Source organism: Sminthopsis crassicaudata, chromosome 2, assembly GCF_048593235.1.
Source record: "Sminthopsis crassicaudata isolate SCR6 chromosome 2, ASM4859323v1, whole genome shotgun sequence".
In the NCBI taxonomy this organism is placed as follows: domain Eukaryota; kingdom Metazoa; phylum Chordata; class Mammalia; order Dasyuromorphia; family Dasyuridae; genus Sminthopsis; species Sminthopsis crassicaudata.
The window spans coordinates 448,236,792-448,258,116 of NC_133618.1; positions in this window are offsets into that span (position 1 = coordinate 448,236,792).

Genomic DNA, 21,325 nt, shown 5'->3' on the forward strand with positions numbered 1-21,325 from the left:
TGCTTCTGAGTGCCATATATTAAGAACGATATCAAAAAAAGCTGGAGAATGCCCAAAAATGATAATTAGGATGATTAAGTGCTTGCCATGTGAGGATCGCTTGACAGACCAGAGACATTTAGAGAGCAGAAAATTTAGTGTGGCACATGGCAGTTGCCTTCAAGTATTTGAAAGACTTTCAGTTCAATATAGGATTAGACTCATTTTGTTTGGCCCCAGCACCAGGAAGAATGGACAGAATTTGCAGAAGTAGAATTTGAGTCAATGTAAATAAAAACCACCTAAGGAGTAAAGCTAACCAAAAGCATATTGGATTGCCTGAAGAATATTGGGTTTCTTCTCAATAGAGATTTTTTTCTTTTTTTTTTTTTTTTTCACTGAGCCTAACTTTGTTTCTTTGTTATTCTCAACCTTTGTTCTTGGTTATACCATTTGGGTCCAAACAAAAGAAATTGAATCCTTCTCTGATGACCCTTCAGATATTTGAAAGAAGCTGTCACATCTCTTTTCTTAACTTCTCCCTTTCCAAGGTAAAGTTCTTCAGTCCTTTCAACTGATCCACAACTAGCACAAAATCGAATATCTCTTTGCTATGTAGGTTGTGATTTTTTGGATGCTCTTCAGCTTATCAATATCCTTTTTTAAATATGGCACTAAGAACTGTACACAATGATATATGGTCTAACTAATAAACAGGTTGGCAGGACTGTTGTGTCTCTAGTCCCATACATTGTCCTCAAGATTAATGTAGCCTAAGATCAAACGTGTTTTTTGGACACTACATCAGATTTTTGACTACTTTTGAATTTTCAGTTTCCTTCCTTGTTCCCTAATCGTCATTCTCTGTTCCTATTATCCACCCTGGAGTCCTTTAATGTCTTTCTGACAATGCCTTCTTCCACCATTGAATCTTCTCCCAAAGCCATCCTTCCTGTTTGTGGAATAGTTTCTCTTCTGCATACCGTGCTGCTTCCTTCCCATTTCTTCTAGGAAGTCTTTTCAGAGTGGCAGTTACTCACCCCTCTCTCCAACACAATTTTTAACCTCTTTTCCCTTCACTATACTTTGTAGGCATATGGATTATGAGTTCCTTAAGAAAAGAAACCTCATCATGCCCTCTTCCCCAATATCAAGGACTAACCACACAGGAGCTCATTAATAAGCATTTGTCAAATGAATAAGGCTCTATGTTTGACCCATCTGGAAAAAGCTTATTGAATTATAAATGTTTTGATGCCAGGGACCACCTTAGTTCTTTAATATGTACCACTAAGTTCTCTGAGTACACAGCCGTGAACCTTGTGGGCACTTAATAAATACACATTGAATGACTTCTCCCGATGAACCAGGAAGCCTGAGGGGCCATTGCAGGCGTCATTTCAGCAGCCCATAAGGCATTCTTCTGATTAAGACTCAGTTTCTTCCCAGGGTTCCAGAATAGGTCACCTGCAATAATGAGAAAAAAAGAAGTTCCTCTCTGTCCTCAGTCTCTGGATCAGAGGAATGGGCACAAGTCTTGCTATGCTAAGAGCATTCCCTACTATTGTCTTTCCTGTCAGTCTCATGCTTAATTTCTTGCTTTGGTTGCCTCTCACTTCTAATTCTGGGTATATAGAAGTCACACTGGAATAGCACTTCATCCAGCTTTTCTGTCTTGGGATAACAAAGCTAAAAGAACCTGGAAGGTTAGTTCTTTTAGCCTCTTTCATATTAAAGAATTAAAGCACAGCAAAAAATAATTGGGTTTGTTTTTTTCTTTTAAGCCAAGTGAAAAAATGGGATGCTAGTCTTCTGGTAACTCATACTATTATGAAGATAATGCACCTAACTTGATATAAGAGGGGCATGAAGTTGCTTCTAGTTGTTCAAATGAATCTGAACTGAACTCTCTACAATCTCTCACTTTGTTCATTGAAGAAACATTTATTATATAAATACAATGTGTGGAGCATTGAACCAGCTGTTAAGGTAGATATGGTTCTGACTGATTAGTTCTTATTTGTGAAATGGTTCCCTCCTTGAATATCTCAGGTGACTGTCCTCTCCTAGTCATGTTCTCTGTGTCTTGTATTATAATTATTTATGTATATCTCACAACCTTCCCTATAATAGTATAAGCTCCACAGGGAAAAAACAATGTCATTTTAAAAATCTGGTAGCACAGTATCTTAACTATTGATAGGGATATGGAGTGTAGACTTTATGGTCATGAAACAAAGGGAAAAAGGAATTGGTCCACAAGAAGATTGAATTAACACTGATCATTATTAGCATAAGCAGTATTCTCTCTAATTACTAGGATATGGAAATTGCACAGTTAATAGATAGCAACCCTGACATCTCAAATTAAGCCAATGGATTTATTTTTCTATTACTACTTCACTCTCCAAAGAAAAAGCTGGAAGAGATGCTCAGTTATTCTAGCAACTAAAACACAGAAGTATTACTGGAGGTCCTGGCCATTTGCCCTGTTTTCATACCTACAAAATAACTCCTCTCCCAGCTCACTCTTGGATTTTTCTCTACCCTCCTCATGCTGACAATAAGCGTTGGTCTCATTCTCAGCCTCAGAAAACAGATCCTACAACACCCCCTATATGGAGCCCTTCTCAGATGTTACTTACATGGAAAAGTCTGATCATCTGAGGAGTGGTTCAGCTGCCCTGCTTTGGATGAGACAGTCCCTATGTGGTGGGCTTTGTTCCTTGCTCCAGGTTTCCCAATCACAGGAGACATCAGACTCATTTCCCTCTGAATCTACCAATCAGAAAAGCAGGGATCTTATATTTTGGAAACCATAGTTACCACAATATTCCCTCTTCAGTACTTTAATCATGTAAAGAAAAGTAGCTTGAGCAAGTAATATTATTTTACAAGAGCATCAGACATGACCAGAGATAAACAAAACAAGTCACTGACATTTATAGAGAGCTTTTAAGTTTGCAAAGTGTTTTTTTTAACATACAATGTCTAATTATATCCTCCTCACAATCTTGGAAGGTGAGAGGTGGGGATAGGCTTCTCCTTTATTTTACAGATGATGATACAGTCTGAGTATTGAGGTGACTTTCCCAGGATCACACAGATAATAAATGTTAGAAGAAAAATGTGAACTTACATCTCTCCTCTGAGTCCAAATTAATTCATTACACAAATATGATCTTTTTCTATTTCAGAGAATGTTAACAGCTTCTGGTACTATCAGCATTCTTAACATCAGTCATGCTCTCAACTTATTTCCCAAAAGCTTGCTCATGCCATCCTCACATCAACTTTGAGGAAAGTACAATCAAGTCAATCAGACTGTAAGCCTCATGGAGGGAAGATAGGCGGTCTAGTCTGTAATGCAAACATCAGAAGTTCCTGATAATATCACCACTCCCTCTCCTCCTCCTATTCCCATCTTTAAGAGCACTCATTGCACACCTCCATCATCACTGATACCAACAACTCCAACTGGATTCTAGCAATTAACTAACCAATGAAGAGAGGTTGAACTACTACTTTGTACTTCATTCATCTCTTTCACTGTTGTTAAATTGTTGTCATTTCGGGGCAGCTAGGTGGCCCAGTAGATAGAGCACTAGCCTTGAATTCTGGAGGACCTGAATCCAAATCTGGCCTCAGACACTTAACACTTCCTAGCTGTGTGACTCTGGGCAAGTCACTTAACCCCAGCCTCAGGGGGAAAAAAAAAAAAAAAAAAAAAGATTGTTGTCATTTCTACCATTGCAAGACCTCTCCTATGTCCCATTTCCCCCTCTAAAATAGTGGTCATCCTAGTACAGACTTATCACGTGTACTAGAGAGCAATAACTTCCCGGTTGTTGTCCCAACCTCCACTCCTCCATGCAATTCTCCATTCAGCTGCCAAAATAAATTTTTCCTCTCACACCTAAATAGTATTTTAGTTTTTCCACTTACATGTAAAGATAGTTCTCAACATTTACTTTGATGAGATTTTGATTTCCATTTTTTGATTTCCATTTTTTCTCCTCTTCCCTCTTCCCTCAAGGTAGCAAGCAATCTGATATAGGTAGTACATGTACAATTATATTTCTACATTAGTCATTGTTGTGAGAAAAAAAAAAAAGAATCAGAACAAAAGAAGAAATCCATAAGAAAGAAAAAAACAAATAAAAAATAGAAAAAGTATGCTTTGATCTACATTCAGACTCCACAGTTCTTGCTCTAGATGTGGATGTCATTTTCCATCATGAGTTTTTTGGAATTGTCTTTGTATTGCTGAGAAGAACTAAGTCTATCAAAGCAGATCATCACACAATGTTGCTGTTACTATGTGTTACTATGTCTCCTGATTCTGCTCACTTTATTCAGCATCAGTTCCTACAAGTCTTTACAAATTTTTCCTGAAACCTGCCTGCTCCTCATTTCTTATAGAACAGTAGTATTTTGTTATATTCACATACCACAAATTGTTCAGTTATTCCCCAACTAATGGGCATCCCCTCAATTTCCAATTCTTTGCCATCACAAAAGAGTAGCTATAAATATTTGTGTACATATAGGTCTTTTTCCATTTTTTCCTCTCATTTCTTTGGAATATATATTTAATAGTAGTATTGCTGGGTCAAAGGATATATATGGTTTTATAGCCCTTTTGAGCTTAGTTTCAGATTGTTCTTCACAATGGTTGAATGAATTTACAACTCTAAAAACAATGTTTTAATTTCCCAATTTTCCCACAATCCCTCCAATATTTGTATTTTTCCCATTCTGGAATTTTAGGCAATCTGATAGGTGTGAGGTACCTCAGAGTTGTTTTAATGTACATTTCTCTTTTGTTTTATTAATTTTATAATTATAACATTTTTGACAGTACATATGCATAGGTAATTTTTTACAACATTTTCCCTTGTACTACCTTCTGTTTCAAATTTTCCCCTCCTTCCCTCCACCCCCTCCCCTAGATGGCAGGAATTCTCATACATATTAAATATGTTATAGCATATCCTAGGTACAATATATATGTGTAGAACCGAATTTTGTTGTTGTTGTTGCTGCAAAGGAAGAATTGGATTTGGAAGGTAAAAATAATCTGGGGAGAAAAACAAAAAGTGCTAACAATTTACACTCATTTCCCAGTGCTCCTTCTCTGGATGTAGCTGATTCTGAACATTATTGATGAATTGGAATTGGATTAGCTCTTCTCTATGTTGAAGATATCCTAATGTGCATTTCTCAAATAATGTTTTAGAGTATTTTTTCATATGATTATAGCTAGCTTTGATTTTGTTTTTATCTGAAAACTCCCTATTCATATCCTTTGACCATTTATCAAGTGGGTTCTTACTTGTATTCTATTCGCTATATTATTTCAGAAATGAGGCCTTTATCAGAGAAACTTGTTGGAAAATTTTCTCCATGGTTATAATTAACTGTATATTTCCCTCCATCCTGTTTTCTTCTTTTTGTTTCTCCCTCCTCTCTCTCTCTCTCTCTCTCTCTCTCTCTCTCTCTCTCTCTCTCTCTCTCTCTCTCTCTCTCTCTCCCCTGACCCTCCTCAGAAATGTTTTGCTTTTGACTACCACCTCCTCCAATCCACTCTCCCTTCTATCAGCTACTCCCCCTCTTTTGTTATCATCTTCCCTTCTTATTTCACTATAGGCTACTTTCTCTTTGAGCCAATTACAATAAAAATAAGTTTGTCTGTCACCCCTCCCATCTTCTCTCCTATTGTAAAATTTTTTTCACAACTCTTATGTGAAATAATTTATCTCATTCTATCTGTCCCTCTCTCCCTTCTTCTATCATAGCTATTTTTCTCCTTAATTTTATTTAGATATCATCTTCTCATAGTCAACTTTCATTCATGCCCTCTGTCTATGTATACTGCTTCTAATTGCCTTAAAAATGATAAAGTTCTTAGGAGCTACAAATATCTTTTTCACATTTAGGAATGTTATCAGTTTAACCTTATTGAATCCCTTAAGATTCTCTTTCCTGTTTACCTTTTTATGGTTTTCTTGAGTCTTGTATTTGAAAGTCAATTTTCTATTCAGCTCTGATCTTTTCATCAGGAATGCTTGAAAGTCCTCTACTTCATTAAATATCCACTTAAATATCCTAATGGATTATGCTCAGTTTTTCTGGGTAGGTGATTCTTGGTTATAATCCTTGTACCTTTGCCCTCTGGAATATCATACTTTAAGATCTTCAATCCTTCAGTGTAGAAGTTGCTAAATCTTGTGTTTTCCTGATTGTGGCTCCATGATATTAAGATTGCTTCCTTCTGGCTGCTTGCAATATTTTCCCTTTGACCTGGGAACTCTGGAATTTGGCTATAATACTCCTGGGATTTTTCATTTTGGGATCTCTTTCAGGAGGCAATCAAGGGATTTATTCAAATTCTATTTTACCCTTTGCCTCTAGGATATCAGGGCAATTTTCCTTATTATTTTTTTGAAATATGATGATAGGCTCTTTTTTTGATCACTGTTTTCAAGTAATCTAAAAATTCTTAAATTGTCTTTCCTCAATCTATTTTCCAGATCAGTTGTTTTTCCAATGAGGTAATTTGTACTTTCTTCTTTTTTTCATTCTTTTAATTTTCTCATTTCTTGATGTCTCATGGAGTCATTAGCTTCCATTTGTCCAGTTCTAAATTTTAAGGTATTTTTCCCTTCAGTGTATTTTTATGCCTCTTATTCCATTTGACCAATTCTATTTTTTAAGGAGTCCTTCTCTTTATTTATTTATTTTTGTGTCCCCTTTATCAAGCTGTTGACTCTTTTTTTCATGATTTTCTTGTATCACTCTCATTTCTTTTCTCATTTTTCCCTCTACCTCTACTTGATTTTTAAAATTCTTTTTGAGCTCTTCCAGGAATTTTTTTTGGATCTGAGACCAATTTACATTTTTTTAATTTTACTTTGTTGTTTATTTCTGAGTTTCTGTTGTAATCTTCCCTGTCACCATGATAACTTCTATAGTTAATTTCTTTTTGTTTGTTTGTTTGCTCATTTCCCAGACTATTTCTTGATTTTTAACTTTTTATTAAAATTGGGTTCTGCTCCTGAATTTGGGGATAATAAACTGTTCCAAGTTTCAGGTTTTCCATGTTGCTTTTTTCAGTTAGTTCTGCAGATCTGTATGTTTTCAGTTCTTCTAAAGTATTATGATCTAAAAAAGTATGTACTCTCTGCTCACCTGATCCATTCTCTGGTCTATGCATGATAACAAGCACTTTTCCTTTGCCTATAACTGTGATCAGGGCCCCTATACCCCTGCAACTACATATTGTGGTATTCTAGTGCTCCTCCATTTCCTCATCCTGGGATTGCGACCCAGAACCACATATGAGTAATGCAACAAAGTTCTATAACTGGTGCCAACAAAGGGTTTCTTCTTATTGCTTTCTGATTACTTGTCTGACCCTCTTATCATGTGGGCTAAGAGCTCCAGAAAATCTGCTGATTTATTCACTCATGTCAATTTAGTTATCCCCAAGGTCTGCTGGTTTGCTGGGGTGTGGCCTATGCTGGCAGGGCCCACATGGCCTATATTCAACTCTTATCCCAGTAAGGTAGACATCTCCTACTAAACTTCCAACTTGTCTTAAGCTGTAAAATTATTTCACCCTATCTATTTGTTAGTTCTATTGCTGCAGAATTCACTTTGGGGCATTATTTTAAGGTTGTTTCCAGAAGAATTTGGGAAAACTCAGGTGAATCCTTATCTTTATTCCACCATGTGGTTCCCAGTGCTTTGACTTTCCATTCCTTCCTTTCCATTCTGTTACCTTACTCCTATGACATGTACTTCTTAATCCAATAATACTGATACTGGTGGACTCTTTGCTATTCCTTACACAGGCACTGAATATCTGGTGACTCCACTGACTTTTTATTGGTTGTCCCCCATAGTTGAAAATACTCTCTCCTAACTGATCCAACCATTCTGGGGAGCAATTTATAACTATGCCCAAAGGGCTATCAAACTATGCATACTCTTTTGATCCAGCAGTGTTCCTACTGGGTCTATATCCCAAAGAGATCTTAAAGGAGGGAAAGGGACCCACATGTGCAAAAATGTTTATAGCAACCCTTTTTGTAATGGCCAGAAACTGGAAATCGAGTGGCTGTCTATTAGCTGGAGAATTAGCTGAATAAGTTATGGTATATGAGTGTTATGGAATGTTATTGTTCTATAAGAAATGAGCAGCATATGTTGGAAGGGATGTGGGAAAACTGAGACACTGATACATTGTTGGTGGAATTGTGAATACATCCAGCCATTCTGGAGAGCAATTTGGAACTATGCTCAAAAAGTTATCAAACTGTGCATACCCTTTGATGCAGCAGCATTACTACTGGGTTTGTATCCCAAAGAGATCTTAAAGAAGGGAAAGGGAGCTGTATGTGCAAGAATGTTTGTGGCAGCCTCTTTGTGGAGGCCAGAAACTGGAAACTGAGTGGATATCCATCACTTGGAGATTGACTGAATAAGTTGTGGTGTATGAATGTTATGGAATAATATTGTTCTGTAAGAAATGACCAACAGGATGATTTCAGAAAGGCCTGGAGAGACTTACATGAACTGATGCTGAGTGAAATGTGCAGAACCAGGAGATCGTTGTATGCTTCAACAACAATACTGTATGATGATCAATTCTGATGGACGTGGCCATTTTCAACAATGAGATGAACCAAATCAGCTCCAATAGAGCAGTGATGAACTGAACCAGCTACACCCAGAGAAAGAACTCTGGGAAATGAGTATGAACCACTACATAGAATTCCCAATCCCTCTGTTTTTGTCCACCTGCATTTTGGATTTCCTTCTCAGGTTAATTTTACCTTATTTCTAAGACCGATTTTTCTTGTGCAAGTGTGTGTGTGTGTGTGTGTGTGTGTGTGTATATCTATATATATACATATATATATATATATATATATATATATATATATATATATATATATATATATATATATATATATATATATAGTATTTAACATATACTTTAACATATTTAACATGTATGGGATTACCTGCCATCTAGGGGAAGGAGTGGGGGGAAGGAGAGGAAAAGTTGGAACAGAAGGTTTTGCATATATCTTGTAAATGAAAAGCTATAATTTAAAAAAGAAAAAGAAAAGAAATGAGCAGCAGGATGATTTCAGAGAAGTCTAGAGAGACTTTCATGAAGTGATGCTAAGTAAAATGCGCAGAACCAGGAGATACTTGTACATAGCAATAACGAGACTATATGATCATCAATTCTGATGGACATGGCTCTCTTCAACAGTGAGATGAATCAGGCCAGTTCCAGTTGTTCAGTAATGAAGAGAGCCATCTACACCCAGAGAGAGAGAGAGTGTTTCTTAATGTTCAGTGTGGACCACAATATAGCATTTCACTCATTCTGTTGTTGTTTGCTTGCATTTTGTTTTCTTTCTCAGGTTTTTTTCCTTCTTGATCTGATTTTTCTTGTGCAGCAAGATAACTGTCTAAACATGTATACATATATTGAATTTGATATATATTTTAACATATTTAACATGTATTGGACTACCTGCCATCTAGGGGAGGGGGGGGAAGGAGGGGAAAATTTTGAACAGAAGATTTTGCAAGGGTCAATGTTGGAAAATTACCCATGCATCTGTTTTGTAAATAAAAAGCTTTAATAAAATAAAAGAAATTAAAATAAAAAGCCTTAATTAAAAAAAAAAAGAAAATATTCTCTCCTTATCTTTACTCCTCGGCTTTCTTAAAAACTTAAATCTTAGCTTTTGCAAAATACTTTGGTATATTTGCAAAATACTTTGGTATATAGTGCTCTCCCTATGAGATTACTTCCCATTTAACCTTAGTGTCTTAGTGTGAATATATAAATGTATATATGTGTATATATATGTATATGTATGTATATATATATATACACACACACACATATATATAGTTGTTTGCATGCTATCTCTCCCATTAGAATATGAACTACTTGAAGACGTACTATTTTTACTTTTCTTTGTATCCTCAGCACTTAGCAGGAGCTAAGCACCCAGGCATTGGCCTGGGACAGTATAGGAAAAAAACTGTTGTGTACTTTTTTGACTTGATTTGACAAAAAAAAAAAAAAAAAAAAAAAAACCTTCACTGATGTCATGTCATAAGGCCTGACACTAACTGCTTAGCAAGGAGTAATGAGTATACAGATCCAATGGGTCCAGGATTTCTGAAAGAAGGGAAACCTGTGGCCTGAAACAGAAGAGATTCAGCCTCCTACTAGAAGAAAATTTTACTTCCTGCAATATTAGAGGGCTCACAGATGGGAAAAGGAACAAGCTGAGGAAAACCAGAATGGTTGTAATAAAAACAAGAACCTCTGAGTTGAAAGATACTAATATCTATCCAATGAAGCAGCTGGTTGGCACAGTAGAGACAGCACTGAGCCTAAAGTCTAGGAGATCTGAGTTCAAATTTGACTTTACATACTTACTGAGACAACCTGGGCAAGTTTCATTTTCTCATCTGTAAAATGGGGGTAATAATAGCACCTACTTTGCAGGGTTGTTGTGAAGATCAAGAGATATGTATAAAGCTTTTACATATACATATACTTAGTAGCTGAGCAAGTCACTTAACCCTGATTTCCTCAGTTTCCTCATCTATAAAATGAGATGGAAAAGGAAGTGGCAAACTAATCTAGTATTTACCAAGAAAACCCCAAAATGGGGTCATGGAAAGTTAGACAAAACTGAAACAAATGAACAACAAATTGTTGGGAAGGCTTTCCTTTTCTCTAGATGACATATGTCTAAGACAAAACGGGATGAGATATATTCATTCAAATACAAATTAAAGTGAAAAGAAAACAGGGGGCTGCTAGGTCCATGAGAAATTACCGTGATTAATTTTATTGTTGTTGATACATTGCTGTCTTTTAGCCCAAGATTCCCTGAGTGACTTTTATCCTTTGGAAGGGTCAGGGAAAACTGGTAAACCCAAAGGAAACTACTGCCCATTAGGTCAGAGGGTAAGTTTAATAGCCAGAGTGTAAGTAGAGCAAGGGCCAGAAGGAGGAGGGAGAAAACAATGTCCTAGGCAAAAAGGAAAGCAAGAACCCCCAGGCAAATTTCAGTTTGGAAGAAAAGCAATTTCCTAGAATCAGAGAAATGGAAACAAGGACTATACAAACTTTTGTCTATTCAGACTCTTTGAGGGTTAGAGACAGACAGCGTTTCCTTTTCAGACTTGTTGAACTGCCTCAGGGGTTCCTGGGTATTTTTTTTTTTTTATATTCTCTTACTCACTCCCCTCCATCTCATCCCCAGCTATTGAAGAAAAAAGACTAGATTTAGGATCAGAAAACCTGGGTTCCAATCCTAGATTTTACTATCTGACTAAGACAAACCCTCCAGTTTGAATACTATTCTAACTCATCCTAAAGTTCTAAAAGCCCAAGATCTAAAGCCTCTGTTAGATAACCACATAAGGCAGTTTCATACTGAGAAAACAGAAATCCTCATAGAGATGATTTCTCTTCCTCAGATTTGCCAACAATCTATTGAAGCAGCAAATGGAAAAAATCTTAGAACTAGAGCCATGAAACCTAAGTTCAAATGCCAACTCAACATTTTTTAAGTAGTGTTGGACAATGCCATTTCACCCATCTGAGGCACAGTTTCTCAATTTGCTAAATAGAAATTATAATACTTCCACTACCTCTGTCTCATGAGTTTTTGTGAGAAAAGCACTTTGTAAAGGGCTATGAAAATACAAGCCACTGGGAGCTTCCATTCCCTGAGGAAAGAAAAAGTCAATTTGAGTAAGAGAGTTCTGTAGACATCAAAATCTGACTGCTTCTTTTTCCCTTTTGAAAGAAACTTTTGCTTTTTCAACAAAATATATGCATACATCTATCTATCTATCTATCTATCTATCTATCTATCTATCTATCCATCCATGTAAATATGAGCTTAACTTTCTCAGCAGCAGTTTCAAAATATTCATTCCTTCTACCCCAACATTTTGGAACTCTACCTTCCCCCAGATGGAAATCACTCTTACCTTCCCTGAGGAGGGAACCAAACCAGCCGATCATTAACAACAGCAACAGACCAAATGGCAGGCAGAGCCAAAAAAGGAGGAAGGAAAATGTGAGTTCATTCAACAGGGGCACCAGAGGGTACTTCATTTCTTGTGTTCGGCAGGGGATGGTCCTGGCTGAGCCAGTGAAACTGAAGCTTGGCTTTTCCCTCTAGTCGACTCTTGTGATTCAAGTGATGATGCAACAAAGGGTCTTGGAGACCTGGGACTGGTCCAGATTATAGCCTAGGGAGCTATTTAAATACTGGGAGAAGCAAGGAACTAAGGAAATGGATCAGAGAGAGAAATTTGATACCGGAGGACTGCTCCTCCTTGTTTCTATGTTGACCACCTACATACACATGCACTAATAAACAGGTTTTGAAGGAGCCACATTCAGAGGATCCCTGAAGGGTTAGTTCTCTATTGGAAGCTTTAACTTCATTTAGCTCTTCTAAGGGTATAAATCATTCCAAAGGTTCTACTGGCTCTTTTTAATTTTCCTCTTTCTCTTAGATCTCCATGAAACCTGGGGAATAAGAGCAAGACTAATATTTTTTTAAACTTTTTTATTGACAGAACATATGCATGAGTAATTTTTTACAACATTATCCCTTGCACTCACTTCTGTTTTGACTTTTCCCTTCCCTCCCTCCACTAGATTGCAAGCAGTCTTATACATGTTAAATATGTTATAGTATATCCTAGATACAATATATGTGTACAGAACCGAACAGTTCTCTTGTTGCACAAAAAGAATTGGATTCAGAAGGTAAAAATAACCTGGGAAGAAAAACAAAAATGCAAACAGTTCACATTCATTTCCCAGTGCTCCTTCTCTGGTTGTAGCTGCTTCTGTCCATCATTGATCAATTGAAACTGAATTAGATCTTCTCTTTGTCGAAGATATCCATTTCCATCAGAATATATCCTCATATAGTATCGTTGTTGAAGTGTATAATGATCTCCTGGTTCTGCTCATTTCACTCAGCATCAGTTCATTTAAGTCTGGTCCAAGCCTTTCTGTATTCATCGTGTTGGTCATTTCTTACAGAACAATAATATTTCGTAACATTCATATACCATAATTTATTCAGCCATTCTCCAATTGCTGGCCATCCACTTAGTTTCCAGTTTCTGGACACTACAAAGAGGCTGCCATAAACATTCTTGCACATACAAGTCCCTTTCCCTTCTTTAGTATTTCTTTGGGATATAAGCCCAGTAGTAACACTGCTGGATCAAAGGGTATGTACAGTTTGATAACTTTTTGATCATAATTCCAGATGAGCAAGGCTAGTCTTATAAAATAAGTTTGGAAGTTATTTCAAAAGTTTCTATTCCAAACCATCTTCTCTCTCTAAACTCTCCCGCGGTGACTTCATCTACTACATGGATCCAGTAATACCACTGACATTGTAATACCATGGAGTGATCATTTAGATGAAGATACTGCCCAAATCTATATAGCCAGTCATTTTCTGAACTCTAGTCCTATATCATTAACTATCTTGTTGGACATCTCTATCTTGGTATTTCTTTTATTGAATTTAAAATATCCAATGCAGAATTAGTTATAGACCTAGATCTAGACAGAATGACAGAGATCATCTAGGATGCATCTTTTAAAAAAAAAACAAACAAAAAAACAAAACAAAACAAAACAAAACAAAACAAAAAAAACAACTTAATAGCCTTTTATTTGTCTAAATACATGCAAAGATAGTTTTTAACATTCACCTTTGCAAAACCTTGTGTTCCAAATTTTTCTCACTTCCTCTCCTGTCCCCCCTCCCTTATACAGCAAGCAATCCAAAATAGGTTAAATATGTGCAATTCTCCTAAACATATTTCCATTTTAATCATGCTGCGCAACAAAAATCAGATCAAAAAGACAAAAATGCATAAGGAAGAAAAAAACAAGTAAACAACAATAACAACAACAAAAGATGAAAATACTATTTTGATCCATATTTGGTCTCCATAGTTTTCTCTCTGGATGCAGATAGTTCTTTCTATCACAAGTTTGTTGGAATTGTCTTGAATCATCTCATTGTTGAAAAGAGCCAAGAGGATCCAGCTTCTTAAACTGTGGTTTACAACTCCATATAGGGTCTGGTAACTGAATGTGAAAGTTGAGAAATTATGATTTATTATCAGTAAATGTTTGATTTGTATATCTCTTCTGTAAACCTAGACACATAGAGTCACATAAAAATTTCTCGTATGAAAAGAGGTCATGAGTGGGAAAAGTTTAAGAAACCCTGTACAACCCCCTTTATTTTAAAAGTGAGGAAACAAACCAAAGAGGCTATTAAAAAAAACAAAAAACAAAAAACAAAAACAAAAACTTGTCCTAGGTCACATAAGTAGTATGTATGCAGGTTTGAACTCTGATCTTTTTGCTCTAAGACCAGGGCTCTTTCCACTGTACTATTATTTTTCCTCCAAAAGTCCTTCTCTTATAAAAAGTTTCCTGAGATATTCATCCTTCCTCAAGTTACTTGAATTGGAAAGTTATTAAAGGGCAGTGTTAGATGCGGTGAAAGTAAAACCACACAAATCCAGCTCACAATCAAAAGAGAGATATTAAGCCAAGTTTACTTTTACTCAGAGACCCAGATAGAATCAGTATATAGTACTGAAATGTGAGAATTGTATTATGGGATACCTGGTAGCTATATAAGAGACTAAATCAAAAATGATACATGCACATAAAAGGTAGGTACCATTTCATAGATTTCTAACTTTAAAGCTAGAAGGAATCTAAAAAAGCAGTCTACATTTGGTGTCACTTCCTTTCCTCTTATTTTCTACTTAACTTTTTACAGTCTGGTTTCCCACTTCATTATTCAAATGAAATTGTTCTCTCCAATGTTACCAATGATCGCTTAATTGCTGAAACCTTTTCTCAGTCTTTATCCTTCTTGATCTTTCTGCAAGCAGCTTTTGACACTGAGGTTCATCCTTTTCTTCATATTCTTTTGATTTTAGATTTTCATTTTGAGATCTCTTTCAGGAGGTGATCAGTAGATTCTTTCAATTTCTATTTTATTCTCTGGTTCTAGAATATCAGGATAGTTTTCCTTGATAATTTGTTGAAAGAAGATGTCTAACCTATGTTTTTGACCATGATTTTCAGGTAGACCAATAATTTTTAAATTATTTCTCCTGGATCTATTTTCCAAGTCAGTTTTTTTTAATGAGATATTTCATATTGTTTTCTACTTTTTCATTCTTTTGCTTTATTGTTTTTTGATTTCTCACAAAGAGAAATTTCTGATTTGCTCAATTCTATTATTATTATTATTTTTTTTTTTTTTGCTGAAGCAAATGGAGTTGTGTCTTACCCAAGGTTGCACAGCTAGGAAGTATTAAATGTGTGAGGTCAAATTTGAACCCAGGTCCTCCTGACTTCAAGACTGGTACTCCATCCACTTTACCAACTAGCTGCCCCTAATTCTAATTTTCAAGGAATTATTTTCCTCAATGAGCTTTTGTAGCTCCTTTTCCATTTAACCAATTTTGCTTTTTAAGGCATTCTTCTCCTCATTAGCTTTTTGTAATTTTTTGCACCACTCTTTCCAATTTTTCTTCTTCTAATTCTCTAAGTTTTCTTTTTTTATTATTATTATTGCTTTTTATTTACAAGATATATGCATGGGTAATTTTACAGCACTTACAAATGCAAAACCTTTTGTTCCAAATTTTCCCCTCCTTGTCCCCACCCCCCTCCTCCAGATGGCAGGCAGATCAATGCATGTTAAATATGTTAAAGTATATGTCAAATGCAATATATGTATACATGTCCAGTTATTTTGCTGTACAAAAAGAATCGGACTTTGAAATAGTGTACAATTAACCTGTGAAGAAAGTCAAAAATGCAGACTGACAAAAATAGAAGGATTGGGAATGCTATGAAGTGGTTAACACTCATCTCCCAGAGTTCTTTCCCTGGGTGTAGCTAGTTCAATTCATTACTATTCTATTGGAGCTGATTTGGTTCATCTCATTGTTGAAGAGGGCCTCATCCATCAGAATTGATCATCATACAGTATTGTTGTTGAAGTATATAATGATCTCCTGCTTCTGCTCATTTCACTCAGCTTCAGTTCATGTAAATCTCTCCAGGCCTTTCTAAAATCATATTACTGGTCATTTCTTATAGAACCATAATATTCCATAATATTCACATACCACAATTTATTCAGCCATTCTCTAATTGATGGGCATCCACTCAGTTTCCAGTTTCTGGCCACTACAAAAAGGGCTGCCACAAACATTCTTGCACATACAGGTCCCTTTCCCTTCTTTAAGATTTCTTTGGGATATAAGCCCAGTAGAGACACTGCTGGATCAAAGGGTATGCACAGTTTGATAACTTTTTGAGCTCTAAGTTGATTTTGCAAATCCCTTTTGGGTTCCTCTGTGGCCTGAAAGCAATTATTTTTCTTAGAGGGTTTGAATATAGGAGCTTTGACTTCAAAGTTATCTTCAAAGTCTGTGTTTTGAACTTCTTTATTACCATAGGAATCAATGGAAATAAATATAATGGTATATATGGTAATCTATAGGTAATAGATTCTATGATCAGAATGCTCATTTCCCCAGATTATTATTCAGCTTTTAACTCTTTGTTATTCCCAGAGTGGATAGTGCAACATCCCAAGCTTCAGGGGTTTTGTGCAGCTATTTTTAGAGATCCTCCTAGGGACTTGACTATAAGTACTGTTTTTTGCCCTGGAATTGTGAGGAGGGTCCCTGCTCCACTGTGGTTGTAAGTCCTAGTGTGCTAAAGCAAGAGACCTTCCTCAGTGTTAATAAAGAGACCTGTGAGCTGAGGCCTTGGAAGCAGTTGCCACCACCTGTAACTAAACCCATTCCTGGTTTGCTGGTTTCCAAGGCTCTCTCACCCTAGTGATAAACCTTTCCTGATGACCTAGCTTTGGGATCTCTGGGCTGAGAGGTCTAGAAACTGCCAGTGCTGCCACTGATTCAGAGGCTCCAAGGCCCACTCCTGCTTGACTAATGCTAGAGCCTGGTGGACTCCCACTCTGGTGCCACAGACCTTTCCTGCTGACCTTCTAAGTTATCTTTGACTGGAAAATAGTTCCTCTACTGCTCTAAAATTTATTTAGACTCATTATTTAAAGAAATTTGGAGGAGTTTAGAAGAAGAGCTTGATGAGTCCCTACCTTTACGTCATCTTAGCTTTGCCTCTCATTCTAGATTTTCATGACACTACCTTCTCCTAGTTTGCCTATCCTTCTCAAACCCTTTTGTTGGATTTTCTTCCATATCATGCCCATTAGGTATCTCCTAGGTTCTCTTCTCTTTTCGCTCTATCTTTTTTTTCACTTGGTCATCTCATTAATTCCTACAAATTCAATTATCATCTAATTGCTGATGATTTTCAGATCTAATTATTCAGCCCTAACTTCTCTTTTTATTTCATGATTCAAATCTTCAACTATTAGACATGTCTATTGACATTTTAAAGTGAACATGTCAAAAACTGAACTCATTGTCTTTTCCCCAAGCACTTCTACCTTCTTGACTTTCCCACTATTGTCAGGGACATCACTGTCTTCCCAGTCATCCTGACTTTTATCCACATCTTCTACTTTTTTTTTAATCTTCCCAACTCCAATCTAATTGGCAATCTTATTGCAAAGTTCTATCAATCCTATCTTCAAGTAACAGTACTTTCCTGCTCTTCTCTGGCACTGTCATAACCTAATGTAGGCTCTCATAATTTCACACCCAAATAGTGTAATAGCCTGCTGGGTTGGTCTGCCTGCCATAAATCTTCTCCTCTCCAGTCTGTCCTACACTCAGCTATAAATTATAACTTCTTTTTTTTCTTAATAGTATTTTATTATTCCAAATACATTTAAGGAGAGTTTTTAACATTTATTTTTGTAAGACTTTGTGTATAAATTTTTCTTCTTCTCTTCCTTCCTTCTCTCTCCAAAAGACAGCAAAAAATCTTATATATGCAATCCTTTTAAACATATTTTCATATTTGTCATGTGCAAGAAAAATCAGACCAAAAGGGAAAAAACCGCGAGAAAGAAAAAAAAAACAAATAAGCAAACAAAAAAGTAAAAATAGTATGTTTTGATCTACATTCAGTCTCCATATTTTTTTCTTTGGATATAGATGGCATTTTCTATACCAAATCTATTGGAATTATCTAGAATCATCTCTTTGCTGAGAAGATCCAAATCCATCCCAGTTGGTCATCACATAATATTGCTGTTACATGTTCAAGTTCTCTTGCCTCTGCTCACTTCAAAGAGTGATCCTTCTAAAGTTCAGGCCTACTTAAATAAATTATTGTGGTACCCCATCACCTATAAATATATATAGAAAATCCTTTCTTTGGCATTCAATGATCTTCATAATCTGGCTACTTCCTACCTTTCCAGTCTTCTTACACTTCCTCTGATATATTGACATATTTTGCTATTCAGTAAAACTGGACTCCCTGCTGCTATTTCTAACAAGTTCCTTATAGGCTCCTATAAGTCTTGCTAAAATCCTACCTCTTATAAAAATAATCCTTAAAGTTAGTGCCTTACTTCTGTTGATTATCTACAATTTATTGTATATAATTCTGGTTTTATATATTATTGTTTCTATATCTTTCACATATGGTCTGCCCCATATGACCACTAGCTCCTTGAGAATAGGGACTGTTTTTTGACTTTCACTGTATTTTTCTGTAAAGCACTTGCAAAATCTGCTTACTGTTATTTATGCTAACTTGTGTGAGAGAAACACTAATTAGACTTACTTTTCTCAGTTCCAGTAATTAAACTTTATATTAATCAAATGTATTCAAACACTAATTTATATTATCTATTAGACAATACAAAAATCATCCCCACTAGGAATCAACTATCAACCTGATTTCCCAGGACTTCTTAGTAAGTTTTTCTTATACTGAAATTCAGTAACAAGGATCTGTCTCTTCCAAAAATAGAGGCCATGTGTCTCCCTTTAAGGAGAATGACTGGAGAGTTAGTTAACATTGCCTTCAGGTAAACATGGGAATGCTTGAATCTCAAATTTGGGGAACATCAGTCTTAAGCATGTGTGTACAGGGGTACAGGGATCTCCCTCTATTAAGCTCTAAGATCATGTTGAAGACTGGGGAGTCTCCAGATGGGTTTCTTAATATTTCTAGCTACAGGCCTTAGCTGGTTATACCCAAATTTTGATCAGTGATTCATTACTTAAGCTTATGATGAAAGGAAACTATTAATAAAAACTAATTCATTAGCAAGTGTTTCTTAGTTGTTTAGCAGATTTGGATGACACTTATCTTTAACAGTGGTTTGCCAAATCTGGGAAACACACTTCATTAGGAGTTGTTTACCAAGAGCGGAGGGAACATATCATTTCCAAACTATACCACTCAAGTCATTATTACAGGAAAACAACTTACATAACAACTTTGTTGTTTAGTCATGTCCGACTCTTTGTGACCCTGAAGGGTCACAGAAATGTGACAGAAAATTTGGAGATCATACTGTCCATGAGATTTTCTTGGCAAAGATACCAGAGTAGTTTGCCATTTCTTTCTTCAGTGAATTAAAGCAAACATAAGTTAAAGGATCATACAACTAATAAGTGTTTGAGGTCACATTTGAACTCAAGTCTTCTTGACTCTAGACCCAGCCAGATCCAGGCTCCAGATTTTATCCAATGAACACTTTGCCTCATACAACAACTACTCAGTCACAAAAATAGTGGCTTCAAAAAAACACAGTCATATCAAATAAATAAACTTACTGTCACTCTCCCCCAATACTTAGCAGAATGTCTGGCACTGAGCAGAAACTTAAAAGTTTTTTGACCAACTGCATTAACACAAAGGAGCTTAACAATTTATCCTTACCATTGGAGCAGTTTTTCCTGCGATAGCAGAATGTGATGGTTCTAAGTAAAACTAAGAAAAACATAGTGGAATTCTATCTTTTTGTCTTTGCATCTCCAATTATTACCACATCGCCAGGAATTGTTTGTTGATTGGTTGATTAATATCATCAAAACTATTAAAGAATGAGAGAGGTTAAGAGGACTGGATTGGTCTTAGGATAAGGGTTCTTATCATAAACTTCTCAAATAAAGTTCTTAAGTATGTAGAATTAAAAAGGAAATTAATTACGTTAAGATACAACTATCACAGGGGCAGCTAGGTGGCGCAGTGGATAGAGCACCAGCCTTGAATTCAGGAGGACCCGAGTTCAAGTATGACCTCAGACACTTAACATTGCCTAGCTGTGTGACCCTGGGCAAGTCACTTAACCCCAACCTCAGGGGAAAAAAAAAAAAAAAAAAAGATACAATTATCAACTAAAAACCCAGGATAAATAATCTCTGGCTGAAGCAAAACCAAAAGTAAGTAATATCAATACCAATACCCTCTCTAGAACTACTTCAATCATTCCTTGGACTGAAAAGATTCTATTGAAAAAGCTGTCCCACCAAAGGCAAATATAAGATGTGAAAAGAAATGCCTCTCTGTACTTTTTGTGGTAGTAAACAACAAAAATGAAGGGGGTTTTGATAAAAGAGAGGAAGACTAAACAAATTGTGGTGTACTAATTTTTTTTTTGAGGAAGCTTTGACTACTTTTTATTTTTTATTTTTTTATTTATATAGCTTTTTATTTACAAGATATATGCATGGGTAATTTTTCAGCATTGACAATTGCCAAACCTTTTTTTCCATTTTTCCCCTCCTTCCCCCCAGATGGCAGGTTGACCAATACATGTTAAGTATGTTAAAGTATAAGTTAAATACAATATATGTATACATGTCCAAACAGTTGTTTTGCTGCACAAGAATCAGACTTAGAAATAATGTACAATTAGCCTGTGAAGGAAAGCAAAAATGCAGGGGGACAAAAACAGAGGGATTAGAAAGGCCATGTAGCGGTTCACAGTCATTTCCCAGAGTTCTTTCGCTGAGTGTAGCTGGTTCTATTCATTATTGAACAAACGGAACTGATTTGGTTCATCTCATAGTTGAAAAAGAGCCTAGTCCATCAGAATTGATGTGTTGTACTATTATAATAGGATATTATTGGGCCCTCAACAAACATGAATACATAGCTGTTTACATTAGATTACGAGCTTCTGAAGAACGGGGGCAGTCTTTTGGCTTTCTTTGTATTCTCAAAGTTTAGCAGAAAGACTGAATCGCTGTAGGTACTTAATAAATGTTTATTGTCTTATTAAGGAAACAGGAGAAGATTTAAATTAAC